We start from the raw sequence: 20,518 nt of genomic DNA, 5'->3' as shown, positions 1-20,518 counted from the left end.
TCAGAAGGCTTCCACGACGTCGAGCTCCCTCCGCCGTGCCTACCACTGGCTCCGCTGCCGCTGCTGGCCCCTCCAAGAGGGCCAGGAGAAGAGACGGCGCTTCTGCTACCGCCGGCCCATCCACGACCGGAGGAGACGGTAGGGAACGTCGAGACCAGCAGACAGTTACCTACCGTCCCTCCGGGGCTCCTCGGGGTGGCAAGACTCGAGCGGCGCGAGGTGGCAGACGCCGCTAAAAGTGACTTTTCCCTCTGTGTCCCCTCTCCTCTACACCCTCCCCGGCCCCTCATAATTGTGTTTTTGTGCCATGGAAATAAAGAGTTCCCCGATATAAGGGGAACTGTATTATTGGCCAAACAAACTGTGTGTTTCTTCAACAAATCATATGATGGGGTTGCGTAAATGTGAATCTGCACTATTACATTGAGGGATGAGTCATGTTGTGTTACGAGATTAGGCAAGGTCTGCAAGCATACACTCAGTCGTAGGAGGTTCTATTAGCCTGACGCTCCACATGCAGGTAGAAACTGGTGGTATTTCCATTGCTTGAACAAAGTCAATGTGTCCCACAACGCTGTTGTGTTAGTTGCAGTAATACTTGTACACGCACGTTCCACGGCCTGGCCGTTACTCTCTGTTAGCGTTTGCTACAGATACAGCACTCAAAACTCAAACCTCTCATGCCTCTCTACCACTCTCTACCACTCCTCTATTGTTCTTGACCGGGCCAGATTTCACACCTCCACTTCCTCCCACAGGCTGGGCAGATTTTCATCTTAAATTTTTATTCGTCCCAAATGTCCCAGCCCCATCAGATTTCTTAGCTTTTTTCACTGTTTACTTATCATGCATTGCAACACTAATATATGGTCAGTACCCCAAGTCAGACTGCCCATATAAAAATTATTTTGGGGGTCTGAGGGCAGTAGCCCCCGACCCCCTCCCTGGGGAAGCACTTAAGTTAACTACCCTCCCTTTGTTCCCCCAGCCAACACCCCCGGCAAATTAACACCTGAGTAGACTTAAGTGGCACACAAGCAGCAACAAGCAGCAGACAAGCAGCAGAATTGGTTTGATTTTTGAGCGCTGCGTCTGTATGTATGACATAGAAAGCGGGTGTAGGATTCACACACATACGACTTGTTTTGTTATAAATCCTGTTCACATTTGTGGGTAGCGGGCATTGTATTAGCTTACGCTATACATTGGCATTCTATCGAAGGTCTCAAAATGCTACAGTTGTTATTGTGTGTAGGGAAAAAGGGTTTTTGTGAGGGGGTGTCGAATAAACCCCTCCTTTCCACTTGGTTGGTTTAGGAGATTTTTTCTCATTCTGCTGAGCCAGTCAGGGCCGAGTCGTTCGGACGTCTTGGCAGGGAGGGGGGGGGGGGGGGAGGGTGGTCCTGACGTGACTCCTATTACAAACAGGAGCCGTGTACAGGGTTTCCCCCCGTCATAGCAATGTTGCTATGGTGACGGCTTCCGTGAGTTAAGATCTTTACGTAAGGTTGTGGTGTTAAGGTGTCGAGTTAGAGCGTAGGGCTTACAGCGCTCGGTTTATGTGTAAACTTGAGTCAGTTGGTCACGTGACTCACAGTTGGCATGTCTTTTTCATCACTACGACTCATGTGGGAAGGCTTCTGGGAAAGTTCGGTCTGTACTCACTGACAAAAGGAGTGACTGGATGTAAAAATAAACAATTTTTTACTCCCAGCTGTGCAGTTGGGCTCATACGGTTGATGCTTCTTCTTTATTATTATAAAGAGTTGGATGAATCTATATGAATTGGAAATGGGGGACCCTGATGGAAACAAGGCTAACGTCTTTCTCAGGTCTGCATCCCCTTAACAATTGTGTGTATTGAGCCGTACTGTATTGTACCCATTCTGCAATCTGTTGAATAAAGTTTTCATTCATTCATTCATGGAGTTGGTTGCATCCCGCCCCTCTTGTCGTTCCCCTGGGCGCCTTGGGGATTCAATAAGATGGTCTACATAGCCTATTATTGATGTGGATATGCCCGACGCACACATAGTGCTAGCTCGGGATGTTCTGCTGGACATTAAGCAACTGACTGGCGCGCCTTGGTTGCTTGGGGTTAAAACAGCGTTTTTATAAAGCAATTGGGATGGGGGTTTTCCTCTTCCGACGACCTGTGTGGTTGTCGACGGGTTCTCGTTCATATCAGGGGATGATAACGGAATGGATCTGGACATATGTAGAAGGGTCTCACGCCCTGGGGGTGGGCCACCGGGCGCGGTTCGCCTCGAACGTCTGGGTGGCGCCTTCTTTTCATGTTTAAGATCAACACGCATATCTGCCTCTTCTCCTGGAGTTGGCATGTCGGCGTAGTTAGGGCACGGGACTGGTTCTGGTCACGCTGGTCCAGATCAGTTGAACCCGTTGTCCGCCGGGGATGCAGATCTGCTGTACTGGTACCCTGAGGGACTTGGGCTTATTTCAGGGCCCGGTCCGAAGTAATGTTTTCGTTGACCCGTAGGCCCGGGCTAACCCTGTTGGAAACTGAAACACGGGTACTGCGGCAGTGCCGCAGGTATGTTTTGGAGTTTTTTTCCTGAGGGGTTATGGGACCAACCACCGCATATGGTAACGACTAGGTGGTTGGTTCTCTGGTGTGTTGGAGCAGTGTCAACTCCCGGGTTAACCGGTTGAGGGTGCCCCTGCACGTTCATGACGTCTGCCAATCGTGTCAGCCTTCTCTGCCTCAACCCCTCTGGGTGGTTTTTTTTTAATGGAGGCTTGGTCATGCAACAACGCCAGCATGCGCCCCTTCCGCCGGGGCGGCTGTGTTCAGCTGTCCCCTCTGGCGCCTGTCTCGTCCGCAGTCTCCAGGCTCGGGTTAACAGCCTGTTGCCTGGTTTTCCCCGGTGCGCTGCCTGCTTCCGTTGGTTAACCTTTTTTGTGTGCTTACGGCCATGCTGACTGCCTGTTCTGCAGGGTCAGTGTGCCAGGCGGTGTACTATTGGGGGGACAGGGCCCGCTCGGCTGAGGGGCCTTTGTCCGAATACGCTGGCGATGTGGGGGGCAGGGTCATTAAGTGCCCGCCTGGTGGGGTCTTGATGCTGGCATCATGGACTTCTCCGGGCCCCCGTTCCAGGGGGTCCAGTCCCTTTGGTGGGTCTGGGCCTTCCTTCGCGCTCCGCTGCTACGGCCTTGCCACGGGGTTGGGTTTGCCCTTGACCCCGTGTTTCTGGGGGCAGTAACGAGGTTGTTCCCTCCGTTCGTTCCTGGGTGGCATGCGGGTTGTGCGTGTGTGTAGTCGTGGGGTCAGGCCACGGCTGCTCGCCCTGTGCGTTGAGTTGCCTGAGTGCCTCTTCGCACGGTCGGGTCCGTCGCCCTTCCGGGAAACCTCTAATAGGGGGGGTGCCCTCCATTAGGGGGGGTCGGGGGGGCTCGGCCCTCCCTGTTCTGATGGTCGTGGGGGGCTTTCAGCGGGGTGTATTTGTCGGCCGGTGGCTCCGCTCGGCCTCCCTATGTGCATGAGTGATGCCGAGCGGATCCCCTAATGATACAGAACGTTAGGTTATGACTATAACCAAGTTCTGTTAATTAGGGGTGACGCTCGGCATCAGACGCCGCTGCAGCCCTTGACCTCACCTTGTGGTGAAAGCTTGGGAAGGAGGAGAGCAGGTGACCACACACCTGCTTATGAAGGTAAGCTAACGAGGGGTGTGGTCAGACGAATACTGGTATTAAAGGTACATTTGTGGAATTTTATTCAGTGCGCGTGCACGTGCGAGGACAGTGCATGAGTGATGCCGAGCGTCACCCCTAATTAACAGAACTTGGTTATAGTCATAACCTAACGGTTTGTTTCTATGTGTTAGACTGGGCTGCCAGGTGTTTTCAATGTAATTAGTAGGGGTATTTAAGTGTGTGTCTCCCTCTCCTCGTCGTGGCGACATACCTCCTGTCTCCCTCCTCGTTTCCTGTCCACGCCGTATAGCGCTGTTATCCTCTAGTAAGTAGTAGTGTTTGTTGTTTTGTATTGTGAAGTGTTGTAAGGAGTTCTGTAAGTTATTTGTATTATCCTTGGTTCTCCAGTAAACTTCCCTTCTCCAATCATCGATTCTCGTCTCTGCCTCCATTCCCTATCTGCAAACTGTGTTCTAACCTACCCCATCGTAATACATATCTAGAGCCATATATTCGGCTTCACAAGTTGATAGTGCCACTGTGGGCTGCTTCTTTGTTTTCCACGAAACCAGTGAGCTGTCTGTGTTCAAACTCACACAATATCCTGTGGTACTCCTTCTATCTGTGGTGTCAGCTGCCCAGTCTGCATCACTGTGGGTCCAAGTCCTAGACCCTCGCGGCTCTTTCTGAAACCCAATTGTTTATCTGCTGTACCTTTAAGATAACAAAAGACATGTTTTGCTGTAAGCCAATGCTCCTCTGTGGGGTCAGCAAAATGCTGTGACAGTTTACTCACTACAAAACATAGGTCAGGGCGGGTACATGTTGTTAAATAAATGAGGCTACCGACAGCTTCTCTGTAAATTTTTACATCTGTCAGTTTCTGAGCATCCTCCTGAGTCTAGTTTTTGATCACATGGTGTTTCCCTTGATCTACATTCTTGCATGTCAAAATGTTTCAGGGTCTTTCCCACATGGTTAAATCATTGAGAACATGGTAAGTCATCCACCTTTGTATTTAAACATGGGATCCATTTTTGTATTTAAACATGGTAAATCATCCACCTCTGTACTTAAACATGGAATTAAACATAGGATCCATTTCAGTATTTAGACATAGACTCTAATCAGATATTTAAACCTGGATTCTACTCCTCCCGTATTTAAACCTAGAGTATCATCCTCCTGCCTTTAACACTATGCCAGTTCCTTCTTTAACTCCAAAACAGAGTTAAAGTAACACTAAGGGGATTAGACAAATAACACTGCTCAGAGTAACATTTTTACTATTTGGGAGTGTTAATTGCACTCCCTAAAGTGTCAAGTTATCAACTCAGAATTTTTCTTTAATTAATTTCATATACGTATATATTAATTATAAGAATGAATTCCATAAACAAAATAATTTTCAAAAATAAAATGTATTGTTCTCCCTTGGTCAATACAGCTGAATTAAAACATCATGAATGAAGGTATAATGTACAACAGGGTTAGAAGCTTTTTTTGCCCCCCATAATTGATTTTCGGGGGCTTTTTTTTGTATTTCGGGGGCACCAAATTTTTTGATTATAAAACATTGTAGACACTTTTTTTTACAGTCTTCGTCCCTATGTTTGATAGGGCTCTACGCTAACCTTTTCCCCAAGGAGCACATGTGCTCCTAAATACATTTTAAATAAATAAAATCTAAATAAACATTTTGGAGCACAGTGAAAATTGTTCAAGTAACACAGAGTTTATTAACAAACTATTTATTACATGCATATTATACTGTGCGTGTGCATACTAAGGGATACACATCTGTGCAAATAGCACATACCACCAAAATCACAAATTGGCCCATGCCTATAAAAGGATATCAGTTGTCAAGCTGCTTTTGTATGTTGTAGTCTTGTCACGATACCAACATTTTGACTTTGATACAGATAGGAAAGGCAATGGAATATATTATTAGATGACATGGAAAATTCTTTATACAATTATTTAATTCATTATAATTGAAACGCTATTGAATAATAGTTAATTAATAGTTAATACAATTATTCTGTTACAGCTACAACCAGGGGCGGACTGGGACACAAATTCAGCCCGGGACATTCAGACGCACCAGCCCATGCACCGGCCCACGCACCGGCCCCGAAACCGGCCCACACAACGGCCGTTATGAAACACTCGTCCAGTATTAAACAACCCAAGGCTGTGGCTAGGGAGTCAACATCAGAGAGACCAAATCTACACCCCGCCCCTAGATGTGCACAGTGCACGAACACACACACACACACACACACACACACACACACACACACACACACACACACACACACACACACACACACACACACACACACACACACACATCCTGTCTTCTCGTCGTGGGAGTGTTAAACTACCTTCCAAGTAAGAAGACTGAACCTAAGCCTTGCTGTACTCATTGATATTTCCTGATCTAACCCTTGTTCTCCGTGTGCCCAGGACCTCCTGTTCCAGTACCTTCCCGTGCTGGCTGATACAGGACCTCCTATTCCAGTACCTTCCCGTGCTGGCTGATACAGGACCTCCTATTCCAGTACCTTCCCGTGCTGGCTGATACAGGACCTCCTATTCCAGTACCTTCCCGTGCTGGCTGATACAGGACCTCCTATTCCAGTACCTTCCCGTGCTGGCTGATACTGCACAAAGGAGTGCTCCTGCTCTCACCCAGACACAGCCTGTGTCTACCTTCTCCCGGAGTGCACAAGGAGTGCACCTGTACTACCCCCCAAGAAAATGTTCCATACCTGTCTGTCGCACATTCCATCTGTCAAAACTGTCTGCATGGGGAACTACATTAAACAACCCTAAACCGCTCCATTCTCTCTCCTCCTGTGTTTGCTATTGTGCTCCGCCAAATCCCCTCCTCACACCTTTCATTTTGCACTCATGACATTAGTTGCTTGCCGTTTAATCAACATCGAAAGACTCCCCACTTCCTCCCAGACACCCATTCCAAGAGCCTGTTCGCTTTCCAGGTCTCTCTCTCTCCCGCTCTCTCTCTCTCTCTCTCTCTCTCTCTCTCTCTCTCTCTCTCTCTCTCTCTCTCTCTCTCTCTCTCTCTCTCTCTCTCTCTCTCTCGATAACGATAATTATCGCAATATATTTTAATAATCTATACCGGGGGGGAAAAAAAATGTGTGTGTTAAACCCAGAGACAGTGGACAGACTTGTCTTTCTTGCCTGCAACTTAAAGTAATGGCTTTGCTTGTCCAAATGACAATACTGACCAAATTGAGATTTATTTTTCTCTTGTCCATTTATTTTGTTTGCTTTCTAATGTAAAATACAGTTTGAAACCTGTACACAGTAGGCTATGTGTGCTAGCAGAGCTAGTCTCCAGTCACGAGTCACGGTGCACATGTGCGGTGGTTTGTCCACCAAAAAAGCGCCAAAAGATAGAAAAGAAACTAACAGAGCCAGAACTGTTCAACTCCCCTGGTGCCACAGCCAGCAGAGAAGCCTGTTTACTTTAGCTTTCAAACCAGCTGCAGCCTGAGAACTGGAGTGTGAGGGGCTGTAACACTAAAGATTGCGGCAACGACAAAGAATTGCTGCAAAATAAACATACACCTGTTGTTTAAAATATATATATATATATATATATATATATATATATATTTTAAAATATTTATAACAATATAGATAATTATGGATATCGCTTGATATGATATTGTTATCAATATCGTTATTGCGATATCATTTTTGGCCATATCGCCCAGCCCTACAAGTGGTTATAGTGTAACAGAGTATTTGTTATAGGTTGGAAACCCTAAGTATTACTCTCCCCAAAACCAAGACTTCTCCCCAAGCAGAAACAATTTATGAGTAATGCATACCTACTCCCATTATGGGCGGTAAGTGTGTACACAAAGTTAAAACAGCTGTGACCGCGTCCACGCCCGCCAAGAACATTGTTGTTGTCCTCGACGACCAGTTGAACTTCTCTGCTCACATCGCAGCGACAACCAGAACCTGCAGATTCCTCCTGAGCAACGTCAGAAGGATCCGCCCCTTCCTGACAAAAGAAGCCACCCAACTCCTCGTCCAATCAACAGTCATCTCCCGCCTCGACTACTGCAACGCACTGCTCGCTGGCCTCCCAGCCACTGCCACTAAGCCTCTTCAACTCATTCAGAACGCAGCGGCCCGCCTGATCTCAAACCTACCGAAGTCGGCCCATGTCACTCCACTTCTTAGGGACCTGCACTGGCTCCCCATTGCTTCACGAATCCGCTTCAAGGCCCTCGACCTGGCATACCGTGCAGCAAAGGGAACCGCTCCCGCCTACCTCCGGTCAATGGTCTCTAACTACACACCCTCAAGACCCCTACGCTCTGCATCTTCTGGCCGCCTCAGACCTACTCCTATCCAAGCTCCGGGAGGGTCATCAAAGAGAAGTCGCCTATTCTCAGTCCTTGCCCCACAATGGTGGAATGAACTACCCACCCCAGTTAGGACAGCCGAAACCCGTCCAATCTTTCGCTGTCGACTAAAGACGCACTTCTTCAACCATTATCTGAATTAAAAAATAAATAAAATAAAATAAAAAACCTAACCCTAACTAACCTTACTGTCATGCACTTGTCCTAATAAACTAACCTACACTGTAGCACTCAACACTTTATGAACATTGTTACTCAGCTGATAGAGTTGTGCCCTTCCTGATGACTTGTCATACAGAACTTGTAAGTCGCTTTGGATAAAAGCGTCAGCTAAATGACTAAATGTAAATATAAATGTAAATGTAAAACATAGATATACACATTCTCTCCTCAAGTAGATAATGTTTTCTTTTTGGGTTATCAATGAATAATTTTTTTTACATGTATTAACTAGCAATAGCAACGATAAAGAAGTGCCAACGATATTATTATAATAATTCATCCAGTTTTCTTTTAAGTGTTTTGGTTCATCAGAGTGTTTACCAATCGTATATTATCGTTTTTAAGTGTTATTTTTGATTACATCACTAACAAAATAATAAAAGAAAAAATACTAATTTAATCAGATTAATCACTTTATTCAAATCGAGGATTTAGTTTGAGGATATAATTTGTTTTAATTAATGTTAAATTAATTAAGTAACAGTATGATGTCATAATAGAACATTCTAGAACATTTGTGATGTCACAGTATGATGTCATAATCAAACATTCTAGAACATTTGTGATGGCACAGTATGATGTCATAATAGAACATCCTAGAACATTTGTGATGTCACAGTATGCTGTCATAATAGACATTCTAGAACATTTGTGATGTCACAGTATGATGTCATAATCAAACATTCTAGAACATTTGTGTTCTATATATTCAACAATTCGCTCAAGTTACTGGTATGGCAGAGGTTACGGGTAGAACAGAGATGGTGAAGATGATTGTTAGGATAGCGGTTCAACATCTGGGATTGGAAGGTCTGGACTGGAGGGAGGTGTGTGAAGAGTTGGCTGAGGGGGCTGCGAGGGACAGGGCTGCGAGGGACAAAGCGGCCCAGGATAAGATAGCAGGGGGCAAGGAGGGTCCCGCGGAGGGGGGCTCAGACAGGAAGTAGCAGCAGTAGAGGCACTCCAATGGACAATGTAGTTGATGACGGGGTCCAGTAGAAGAAGAAAAAGAAGGTGAAGAAGGAGAAGAAGGAGAAGAAGAAGAGCCCATAAAAAGAATTGCGGAGGGCAGTAATACGCCTCGATGCGTCTACTCTGCCGGAAATTCAAATAAGAAGAAGAAGAAGATCTCATTGTGCATCTTGAAACAGTACTCAACAGTACTGAACAGATAGACTAAACAATATAGATTGAAGCCTGCATTTCTAGACCAAGGTGCCTTGCCTACCGTTTTGCTGTGGAAAGGTGAGTGTCCACAACGGCTCTGTTCTACTTGAATACTGAATGTTAATATTGAATCAGACAATATTGAATACTGAATGTTAATTCAGGTTGACAGTTGACATCATTTGACAGTTGACAGGGGGCTGGAAAGTTGATTTAATAAAAGAAAAAATACTAATTTAATCAGATTAATCACTTTATTCAAATTGAGGATTTAGTTTGAGGGTAAAAAAAATTATTATAAAAAAACAACGAGAATAATTCGAATAAAAACGAAGGTTCTAATGTCCGTTCGAAGAACCCTGACAAAGTTTGAATCCCAAAAACAGGCTTCTTTTACCGTTGGTAAAAGAATAGATGCTTCGGGGACAGCCTTACCAAACATTATTTATATTATTCAAATAGACTCAAACATGTTTCGTTGTGATGTCACAGTATGATGTCATAATAGAACATTCTAGAACATTTGTGATGTCACAGTATGATCTCATAATCAAACAGTCTAGAACATTTGTGTTCTATATATATATTCAACAATTCTCAGATTAGAGCTGGTGGCGATGAGATGGAGGGTTCCCCCTCTTGGGGGGGCCCTCCAAGAGAGGAGATGATGTTTGTATTGTGATTGTATGACAAGAGGAGCAGAGAAGAAGGAGACAGAGACGATAGAAATGTGTTTTGAAGATGAGAAGAAGAAGAGGAGTGTAAACTTTCTCAAGTGTGGGCGAAGCAAGAATTGTGGAGGGCAGTAATACGCCACGATGCGTCTACACTGCCGGAAATTCAAATAAGAAGAAGAAGAAGATCAAGTGCTGTAGTTGTGGTGGGGAGCATAGTGTAGCGTTTAGGGGGTGTGGGGTGATGAAGAAGGAGGTCGCGGTTCGGAGAGTGAGAAGGGAGGGTAAGTTGTCGTATGCTGAGGCGGTTAGCAGGGTAGGACAGGGCAGCCAAGAAAGGGTGCAGGGGGTGGAAGGAGGGCATGTGGCAGAGAGGGTAGAGCAGGTGGAAAGAGGGAGGGGAAGGGAGGAGAAATTAGGTATTGTGGCCTTCGTGGCAGGGGTAGTTACTGGTATGGCAGAGGCTAAGGGTAAAACAGCGATGGTGAAGATGATTGTTAGGATAGCGGTTCAACATCTGGGATTGGAAGGTCTGGGCTGGGAGGAGGTGTATAGCGAATTGGCTGAGGGGGCTGAGAGGGACAAAGCAGCCCAGAATAAGATCGCAGGGGGCAAGGAGGGTCCCGCGGAGGGGGGCCCAGACAGGAAGTAGCAGCATTAGCTGCACTCCAATGGACAATGTAGTTGATGACGGGGTCCAGAAGAAGGAGAAGAAGAAGAAGAAGAGCCCATAAAAAGAATTGCGGAGGGCAGTAATACGCCACGATGCGTCTACACTGCCGGAAATTCAAATAAGAAGAAGAAGAAGATCTCATTGTGCATCTTGAAACAGTACTGAACAGTACTGAACAGATAGACTAAACAACATAGATTGAAACCTGCATTTCTCAACCAAGGTGCCTTGCCTACCGTTTTGCTGTGGAAAGGTGAGTGTCCACAACGGCTAGCTAGCTGTACTTGAATACTGAATGTTAATATTGAATCAGACAATATTGAATACTGAATGTTAATATCAGACCATATTGAATACTGAATGTTAATTCAGGTTTACAGTTTGACATCATTTGACAGTTGACAGGGGGCTGGAAAGTTGATTTAATAAAAGAAAAAAGACAAATTTAATCAGATTAATCACTTTATTCAAATTGAGGATTTAGTTTGAGGATATAAAAAAAGAAAGAAAAAAAAATGTATAAAGAAAAAAATGTGAATAATATTTTTAATTTAAATGTTTTAATTAAAAACGAAGGTTCGAACGTCCGTTCGAAAAACCCTGACGAAGTTTGAATCACTTTATTCAAATTAAGGATTTAGTTTGAGGATACAAAAAAAAATTATAATCTTTTATTTATTTTTTTATTAACAACTAAGGTTCGAACGTCCGTTCGAAGAACCCTGACGAAGTTTGAATCCCAAAAACAGGCTTCGGGGACAGCCTTACCAAACATATTATTTATATAATTCAAATGGAACTCAAAAACATGTTCCGTTGTGATGGTATGATGTCATAATAGGACATTCTAGAACATTTGTGATGACACAGTATGATGTCATAATAGAACATTCTAGAACATTTGTGATGGCACAGTATGATGTCATAATAGAACATTCTAGAACATTTGTGGTCACAGTATGATGTCATAATCAAACATTCTAGAACATTTGTGATGTCACAGTATGATGTCATAATAGCACATTCTAGAACATTTGTGATGTCATAATTGTATGACAGTGAAGTTATTGAATATCTTTGTAGTGTCTCTTTTCGGAGTTGCACTTTTTAGACGGTCCCTGGCTGTGCACTTGCCTCACAGCCGACTGCACATAGAGATCAATATTATTAAATGTACAGCTCAGAGGACGCCTCGTTTAGGTGAAAATAAGGTTGTAGCTCATTGTCTACCTTACCACGATAGGAAAGAGGTATCCTTTGTGTTTTAAAAACATTTCGCTTAAGAATTATTGAGAGCGGAAATTCGAATCTGTGAATATCTTTCTAACTTTACCTAAGTCTCCCGATTGCGATACAATAAAGCTAATCTTCATCACAAATCATATTCTCAAAATAATCTGAAGGGCAGATATTATTGCTGGCGGACCTATTTCAGCCTGCGAGCCGCCTATTGCCGACCACTGAACTAGGATATCTGTATAACGTGCGTTTAGACAACACTATTTGCGACAGACCATATTAGGCTATTACTTCACATAAAATATCATGTCTAAATGAAATGCACAAAACAAAAAATGTATGTATCATAACGTTACCCTGGTATAGATCTGTATGCATGTATTTATGTATTTATTCATAACGTTATACATATTCGTTAACGTTAGATCGTGCATGGCTTTTACATTGAAAATGTACTTGTCACGTGGTTCCGTACTCCATTCTTCACATCAAAAACGAAAAACGAACTATCAAAACGTACACAGACCAAAATCTGCCCATTATTTACAAATTTCTTTCATTTGATTCCGACACCAAAATACGAAAAACAGCTCCGTATTTCAGTTTTCCCCTGTTTTTTCGATTTTGGTTTCAAACGGAAATAGGAAAACACCTCGTATTTCATTTTTTTGTATTTTTTTTGTATTTCCGTTTAAAACGAAAAACGAACTATCAAAACGTACACGGACCTAACTAACACTGAATATTAAATTGTGACTGTTATTTGTATTTCAGCTTATTGTTATTTTGTTGGGGAGACATTTCGCGGCCTTACAGTTAGCTGTGTGTCGAGGAGATGAGCTTTAGCTTTAGCTGGCTAACTGTTAGCTCTGTTAGCTACTGCTAGCTCTGTTAGCTACTGCTAGCTCTGCTAGCTACTGTTAGCTCTGTTAGCTACTGCTAGCTCTGTTAGCTACTGCTAGCTCTGTTAGCTCTGCTGGCTAACTGCTAGCTCTGCTGGCTAACTTCTAGCTCTGTTAGCTAACTGCTAGCTCTGCTGGCTAACTGCTAGCTCTGTTAGCTAACTGCTAGCTCTGCTGGCTAACTGCTAGCTCTGCTAGCTCTGCTGGATAACTGCTAGCTCTGTTAGCTAACTGCTAGCACTGCTAGCTACTGCTAGCACTGTTAGCCGGGAGACCAGCAGACGGTGGGCTAAGTGAGATGGACCTGCCGGGTCAGGAATATAACAACAACACACGTTCTCAGTTTATAAGCTAAGCTCTGTTAGCTAACTGCTAGCTCTGTTAGCTCTGCTGGCTAACTGCTAGCTCTGTTAGCTAACTGCTAGCAGCTAGTTAGCCAGCTCTGTTAGCTAACTGCTAGCTCTGTTAGCTACTGCTAGCTCTGTTAGCCGGGAGACCAGCAGACGGTGGGCTAAGTGAGATGGACCTGCCGGGTCAGGAATATAACAACAACAACACGGCCTTACAGTTAGCTGTGTGTCGAGGAGATGAGCTTTAGCTTTAGCTGGCTAACTGTTAGCTCTGTAAGCTACTGCTAGCTCTGTTAGCTACTGTTAGCTCTGTTAGCTACTGCTAGCTCTTTTAGCTACTGCTAGCTCTGTTAGCTCTGCTGGCTAACTGCTAGCTCTGCTGGCTAACTGCTAGCTCTGTTAGCTAACTGCTAGCTCTGCTGGCTAACTGCTAGCTCTGTTAGCTAACTGCTAGCTCTGTTAGCTAACTGCTAGCTCTGCTAGCTCTGCTGGATAACTGCTAGCTCTGTTAGCTAACTGCTAGCTCTGCTAGCTACTGCTAGCACTGTTAGCCGGGAGACCAGCAGACGGTGGGCTAAGTGAGATGGACCTGCCGGGTCAGGAATATAACAACAACACACGTTCTCAGTTTATAAGCTAAGCTCTGTTAGCTAACTGCTAGCTCTGTTAGCTCTGCTGGCTAACTGCTAGCTCTGTTAGCTAACTGCTAGAGCTAGTTAGCCAGCTCTGTTAGCTAACTGCTAGCTCTGTTAGCTACTGCTAGCTCTGTTAGCTAACTGCTAGCTCTGTTAGCTACTGCTAGCTCTGTTAGCCGGGAGACCAGCAGACGGTGGGCTAAGTGAGATGGACCTGCCGGGTCAGGAATATAACAACAACACGCGTTCTCAGTTTATAAGCTAACGTTACCTCAAGTCGGTTAAATGTTTGATGAATGCAAGCAAACCATAATCTTAACACTAGGGATGTCCGATATTATCGGCCTATCGATATTATCGGCCGATATCGGCATTCAAATGTGATATCGGAAAATATCGGTATCGGTTTAAATTTTTTTTTCTTTTTTTTTTTTTTACCTTTCTATAACCTTTATTTACCCAGTCAAGCAAGTAAGAACAAATTCTGATTTTATTTATTGTCAAAAGTATGCATAATGTTGTGTTAATTCCACAACAAGAGATATGTAATGTTAATTACCTGAAATTATAAATTCTTTGGGGGGGGGGGGGGGGGGGGCAAACCCTGCATATATCGGTATCGGTTGATATCGGTTGATATCGGTTGATATCGGTATCGGAAATTAAGAGTTGGACAATATCGGTATATCGGTATCGGTAAAAAACCCTAACCCTAGCCCATCATCCACTTCAATGTTAACGCCTAATCTATGTTTTAAATTATGGCTATGTGTCTAATCTGCCCGTCGCTTATCAATGACTCATTTTCCAGTCAACATTGTCAAAGCGGATTGTTTTTTTATCGGTTCATTTCCGTTTTATAGCATTTAGAAAAGCCCTAGTTTTCAAGGAAAATTAAAAGATTCCATAATAAACACCCTGTACTGGAATATTCTAGAATACACAAAAACGTAATTTTTCTGCCTATTTATGAATCGTTTTCAAATAAACGCTAGATTATCGATAGTATATGTGTACGTATGCATGCTGGGGCCGCAAGCTGAAAATCGATTACCTCATTTCCTCAACATCACACACACACACACACACACACACACACACACACACACACACACACACACACACACACACACGCACACAGGGCGAACGCTGAGAGCTCAGCGAATACAACTCTGATTATCCCAAGACTTGTAAAATAGATTCCTTACCTCAGATCAGATGTTCTCCAAAAAGATCATTCGAATTCCTGATCGCCATTCCAAAAATCGATTGCTTTTATTGATCCAACGCTGGGTGCTCGAAACACATATTCCACGCTGTTCTGAGGGACCAGAATGACTGCAATCGGCTCGGGTTACATGCCTGAGAAGTCAAATGTGGATTCCGGATTTTTCTTTTCTCATCCATTTTCATTGAGTCCATTCCAAAAGGGTGCATTACCATCTGGGAGACGATAGGGGGCGCTTTTTCACATCTGAGCTCCTGATGGGGCTGGTTTCCCAACGAGAGACTCGGTTGATGAAATATGAATTCAGATCGCTAATAAAAAAATAACACGCTAATTGTCATGGTGGGCTGATAACACGTGTTATGTCGTGGTGGGCTCTCAAAGTGTTAACAGCCGTTAGCACGTTAGCTGTTAGCTAAGCCAGTTAGCAACCACCATGGAAATGGAATTCTAAATATTAGCTGAGCCAGCTAGCTAGCATGCTAACGTCGGCTACCAGCGCATTGTTATCGTTTGAACTTTGGATGCAACACACCTTCGTCTGTTATAATAACGTGATGTATAAACGCTATAGATGTTCACTTTCCACAACGGTACGTACTTGTCTTTAGTATAGAATAACGTTGAGCTCCTGTACTGTAGCCGCACGAGCACGGCTGTTAGCTAAGTAAGCTAGCTAGCTAACACTAGCTAAATGTGTGCAGCTGGAGTGTAGCAGCTGATCGGGAAGTAAATACAACAGAGTATTTAGAGTACTGCCATGTTGTAGACAAGTCAGGTCGTTTACTTCTAACATATCCCTAACCGTGTAACCTGATTTGATTTTTGATTTGAAATCTTTATTTCGAACATGTAAATGAATACAAACAAAATCAATAACTAAACAAAATCAAAACATAACTCAGACAAAATAAATAACTAAACAAAAGCAAAACATAACTCAATTTACATGTTCGAAAAGGAGTAGGAAGAAGTATACACTTATTTAATCCTACCCCTTTTCCACTACTCAAATGAGTGTACTAATTTAAAACAAATATATATATATATATACAAAACAAAAAAAACAAAAACTAAATCTAAAACACGAAAGAAATAAAATAAAAATGTAAACACCCGTGAATATCAAGTCCCTTCCTCATCCCTGTACCTCGTGAACATAATTTCCTTATAAATCAGTTTGAATTGTCTCATATTTGGACATTGCTTTAGCACCACATTCAGACCTGACGTTACATTTTCCTGCTCGATACTAAATTAATTGATTGTTTTTGTTTAGAATCCAGACATCCAACCGGCGTTAGCAGGCCAGCTAGCTCAGTGTGTGGAGGGGTACAGCTGTGCTGAGCATAGGTGCCTAAAATTGGTGCCAGCGAGTTCCTCTGAGGACAGTCTGGGGGAAGGCGGGATACATAGCGTTAGTTAGCTCAGTGGTTCTCAAACCTTTTCTGGTCAAGGACCCCCAAATGTATACGTAATAATCGTCCAAGGACCCTCATCTGAAAATATATTTGTTATCACATAGGATTTAATCCAGAATTCCATAACTGTACACTGTAAGGGGAGAGAGTACTGGGAAGAGCAGAATGGTCATTCTTATAATAGAATAGGGTAGGTGGGGTGGGGGGGAAACTGTACATTGATGGGGTGGGGGGGGGGGGGGGGGAACTGTACATTGGATTATCGACTAAACCTTACTTGGTCGCAAGAAGAGGGTCTCGTGTATTATTGGGTTTAATAGGACATTTATTGTATATTGGAGGGGGTTGCGTTAGGACATTTGCAGGGGCCAGTTTCGAATTGCCGTCTCCCGTAGGTGCTCTTTGAGAGTGGTTTTGAAAGTGGGTAGTGATTCACATTCCTTTACAGCTGTGGATAGGGCGTTCCACATGATGTGGCATAATTGTGAAACGTGTTGTTTAGTCCGTTGTTTGAGCCGAATCTGGGTTTAAAATGATTTGTGGAGCTCCCTCTGGTGTTGTGATCGTGGTATTCACTGACCTTTGGGAAGTATTTTGACATGTACAGTGTTTCCCCTGGGATTTTTTTCAGGGGGGGTGGTAGCCCCCCAAAATTACTAGTGTTTTTGCGGGGAGCGCATGTCACGGATACGTGGTGTCAACAGTGTCATCATAGACGCGCGCAGTAAGGCGGTTAGTATCGGTGCATTTCTCTACACTGAGCTGAAATGAAACGATTGCACATAAATTAGGTAAATAAATATTAACAAGGTGATTGATTGAATGAAAATGTTATTAACAGATTGCAGAATGGGTACAATACAGTACGGCTCAATACACACAATTGTTAAGGGGATGCAGACCAGAGAAAGCATTTCGCCTTGTTTACGAATAATGAATTGTAAGTAAGAGTGCAATTAGCACCGTGCAATCCATTCTTTGTGGATCTAGCCCTGAGACTTGTTACACGCGATGCTAGTCAGTCTCGGAGTTGTCTCGGAATGGATTTGGTAGCTTTTTTCTGCGTCTCCGTAGACCGTGCCGCACCACCGTTGTCTGTCTTAGTGAAGATTGATTTATATGAAAACCAATTTATGTATAACTTAGCTAGCTCGCCAACGTTACTGTGATTAAAGCAAACTTTAATAATAAAAAAAATTACAAAACAATATTATTATTATTTTTTTTAAATCTGGAGGGGCGGGGCATCCCATCGCCAAGGCAATGGTAGGGGAAACACTGATGTACATGGGTACCTTAGTCGTGTAGTGTATCTTGTAGACCAGGCCCATTGCAAGTTGCTGTACTCTGTCGTCTACTCTAGCCATCCTAGGTTGTCAAAGTGGGCAGGGGTGAGGTGGGTTCTAGGAGTAAGGTCAAGCAGTAGTCTGACCAGTTTGCAGAGATGTTTGTAATTTTGTTTTTAGCGCCTTTGAGGTGCTTTGGTACCATGAGGTGCAAGCAGAGTCGTAGTACCCTTGAATGAGTGCTCCTGCCAGAGTCTTCAGGGTATTCTTGTTTACCAGAGAGGAGATCCGGTACAAGAATCTGCCTCTAGGATGGAACCTAGGTATGTAATTTCATCTTTCCTTGCGACAATATTGTCACCCACTGTAACTGAGAAGCCGTCGGTCTTGCTGAGTTTGTTATTTGAACCGAAGAGTGGTTATCTGGGAAATACTACTGACTCCAGTCAACAGAGTTATGAGCTGTGTCACAGCCTCTTGGTTTTAGGTTACAACTAGGCCCCAGAGGGAGAGGGATCAACAAGGGGACATTTAAATAACCCATATCATTAATGCAAGTCAGGGCTGTACGCTAAGCTTTTTCACTAGGGGCACAGTTGCCCCTAAATGAAACATTTTGGGGCAAAGAATATTTTTTAGGGGCATTTTTTTTAATAACAATTTGACCATTATAGTGCAAACATTACTGTGGTCCTTTTATTTAACATTTAAGTGCTTTTGTTTTCAGGTTTGTATCTTTTATAATGAACCAACTGAACTTCGTATTACCACAGCTGCAAACATTTCTTCTTTCATTGATAACGGTGTATTAACAGTGTTCATAGTCAGTATCTGCTGCTCTGAAAATGAAGCATTTAAAAGAAGAAGTTCAGGCCCACACACTTCACCCTTTTCCTGTGGTTTATTAAAACACAAAACACACCACAGTCTACAGCAATGAACTGGCTGCATTAAATGTAACTTAGAACAACATGTGGTAAGGCAAGGGGAAAGAGACTAACACACACAATGTGCACCCACACACACAGGCCACCATTTGGCATACTGCTCTGCCATTTAAACACAGAGAACCTCCTTATCCCACTGGATGTTATAGTCAGGTCGCCCAGCACGCTTGGCTGAGTTCATCAGCGGTCCACAGCAGGACTTGGATCATACTCTTCAATACTTGGCCCCTCCAGGGTGATTCTCATGAGATCCTCTGTGGTGGAGACTGCAAGGCAGCTTCTTTTGGAGCTCTTTATGCGCGCACTGGGCAGCTGAGATGGGCAGCACCAGCTGTACTAATTCCAGTATGTTCTAGGGCAGGGGTCGGCAACCTGCGCTTCTGAGGCCGCATGCAGCTCTTTAACCAATCAGCTGCGGCTCCCTGGCCCAAAAAAAATCCCTTTTTTTTCTTTTTTTTTTAACTTTTTTTTTCTCTTATTTTGGAGATCGATGTCATACTGTGACACTGAAATGAAAACATATTTCATCAACTAAAATATACAGTACGTTACACCCCGCGCCTCTCCCTGCCGTCTGCAAGTGGCTAATCTTGAGTTTCCGACCCCCCAGTAAGCTAACCATGGATAAATCCAAAAAAAGGAAACTCTGAGGAAAATAGAGGGTTTAATTCAGCGTGGACAGATTAATTTGCTTTCACGACTAACGATGCAGGCTTACCTGTATGCCTGATATGTGGTATGAAATTTGCAAACAACGAAAAATTTACTTTTTATTTTATAGATTTTCCACAAATAAGGGAAGGACTCAAATAGAGCTGCACAGTTCAGGGTTTTATTTCAAAGTAGGTCTACAGATGCCAGTGTTTTTTTTTCCCTTTTCTCTGTTTTATTTCAAAGTAGGTCTACACATGGTAGTCTTTTTCAAAGTGGACTACTTTTTATTTTATAAATGTTCCACAAATAAGGGAAGGACTCAAATGTACCTGAATAGTTCAGGGTTTTATTTCAAAGTCGGTCTACAGACACCAGTGTTTTGTCTCCTCTTCTGTGTTTTATTTAAAAATAGGTCTACACAGCCAGTATTTTTTCTCCTCTTCATACGAGTTTGAGGTTTTCCTTTGTTATAACAGGTAAAAACAGCAATAAAAAGTAAAATTTCTTCTTTTTGTTGCTTTATAATTCCATTAATGCAACAAACATGTGTGCTATAAGTATAAAGTATAATAAATCGCAAATTACTTTGGGTATGCAATAGGGATGTCCCGATCAATTTTTTTTGCTCCCGATCCGATCCCGATCATGTGATTGGATACCGATCTTTCCCGATCCGATCTTTAAAAAAAATAATAATACTTTTTTTTTCTTCCATTTTTCTCCCATCCCAATTTCGCCTCACCAATTCTTCCTTCAATACTCCCCTCCCCTGAGAGAGAGAGAGAGAGAGAGAGAGAGAGAGAGAGAGAGAGAGAGAGAGAGAGAGAGAGAGAGAGAGAGAGAGAGAGAGAGAGAGAGAGAGAGAGAGAGAGAGAGAGAGAGAGAGAGAGAGAGAGAGAGAGAGAGAGAGAGAGAGAGAGAGAGAGAGAGAGAGAGAGAGAGAGAGAGAGAGAGAGGTCTGGATCTTCTCCAGCATGCCTGCTGACTTGGCCCTAGACTTAAGTGCTTCAAGTCTGGTCACGGTGTTCCTCAGCTCTGACGTGTCTTG

Source organism: Notolepis coatsorum, assembly GCF_963971535.1.
Source record: "Notolepis coatsorum genome assembly, chromosome: 11".
In the NCBI taxonomy this organism is placed as follows: domain Eukaryota; kingdom Metazoa; phylum Chordata; class Actinopteri; order Aulopiformes; family Paralepididae; genus Notolepis; species Notolepis coatsorum.
Note: the sequence above shows the minus strand (reverse complement) of the source record.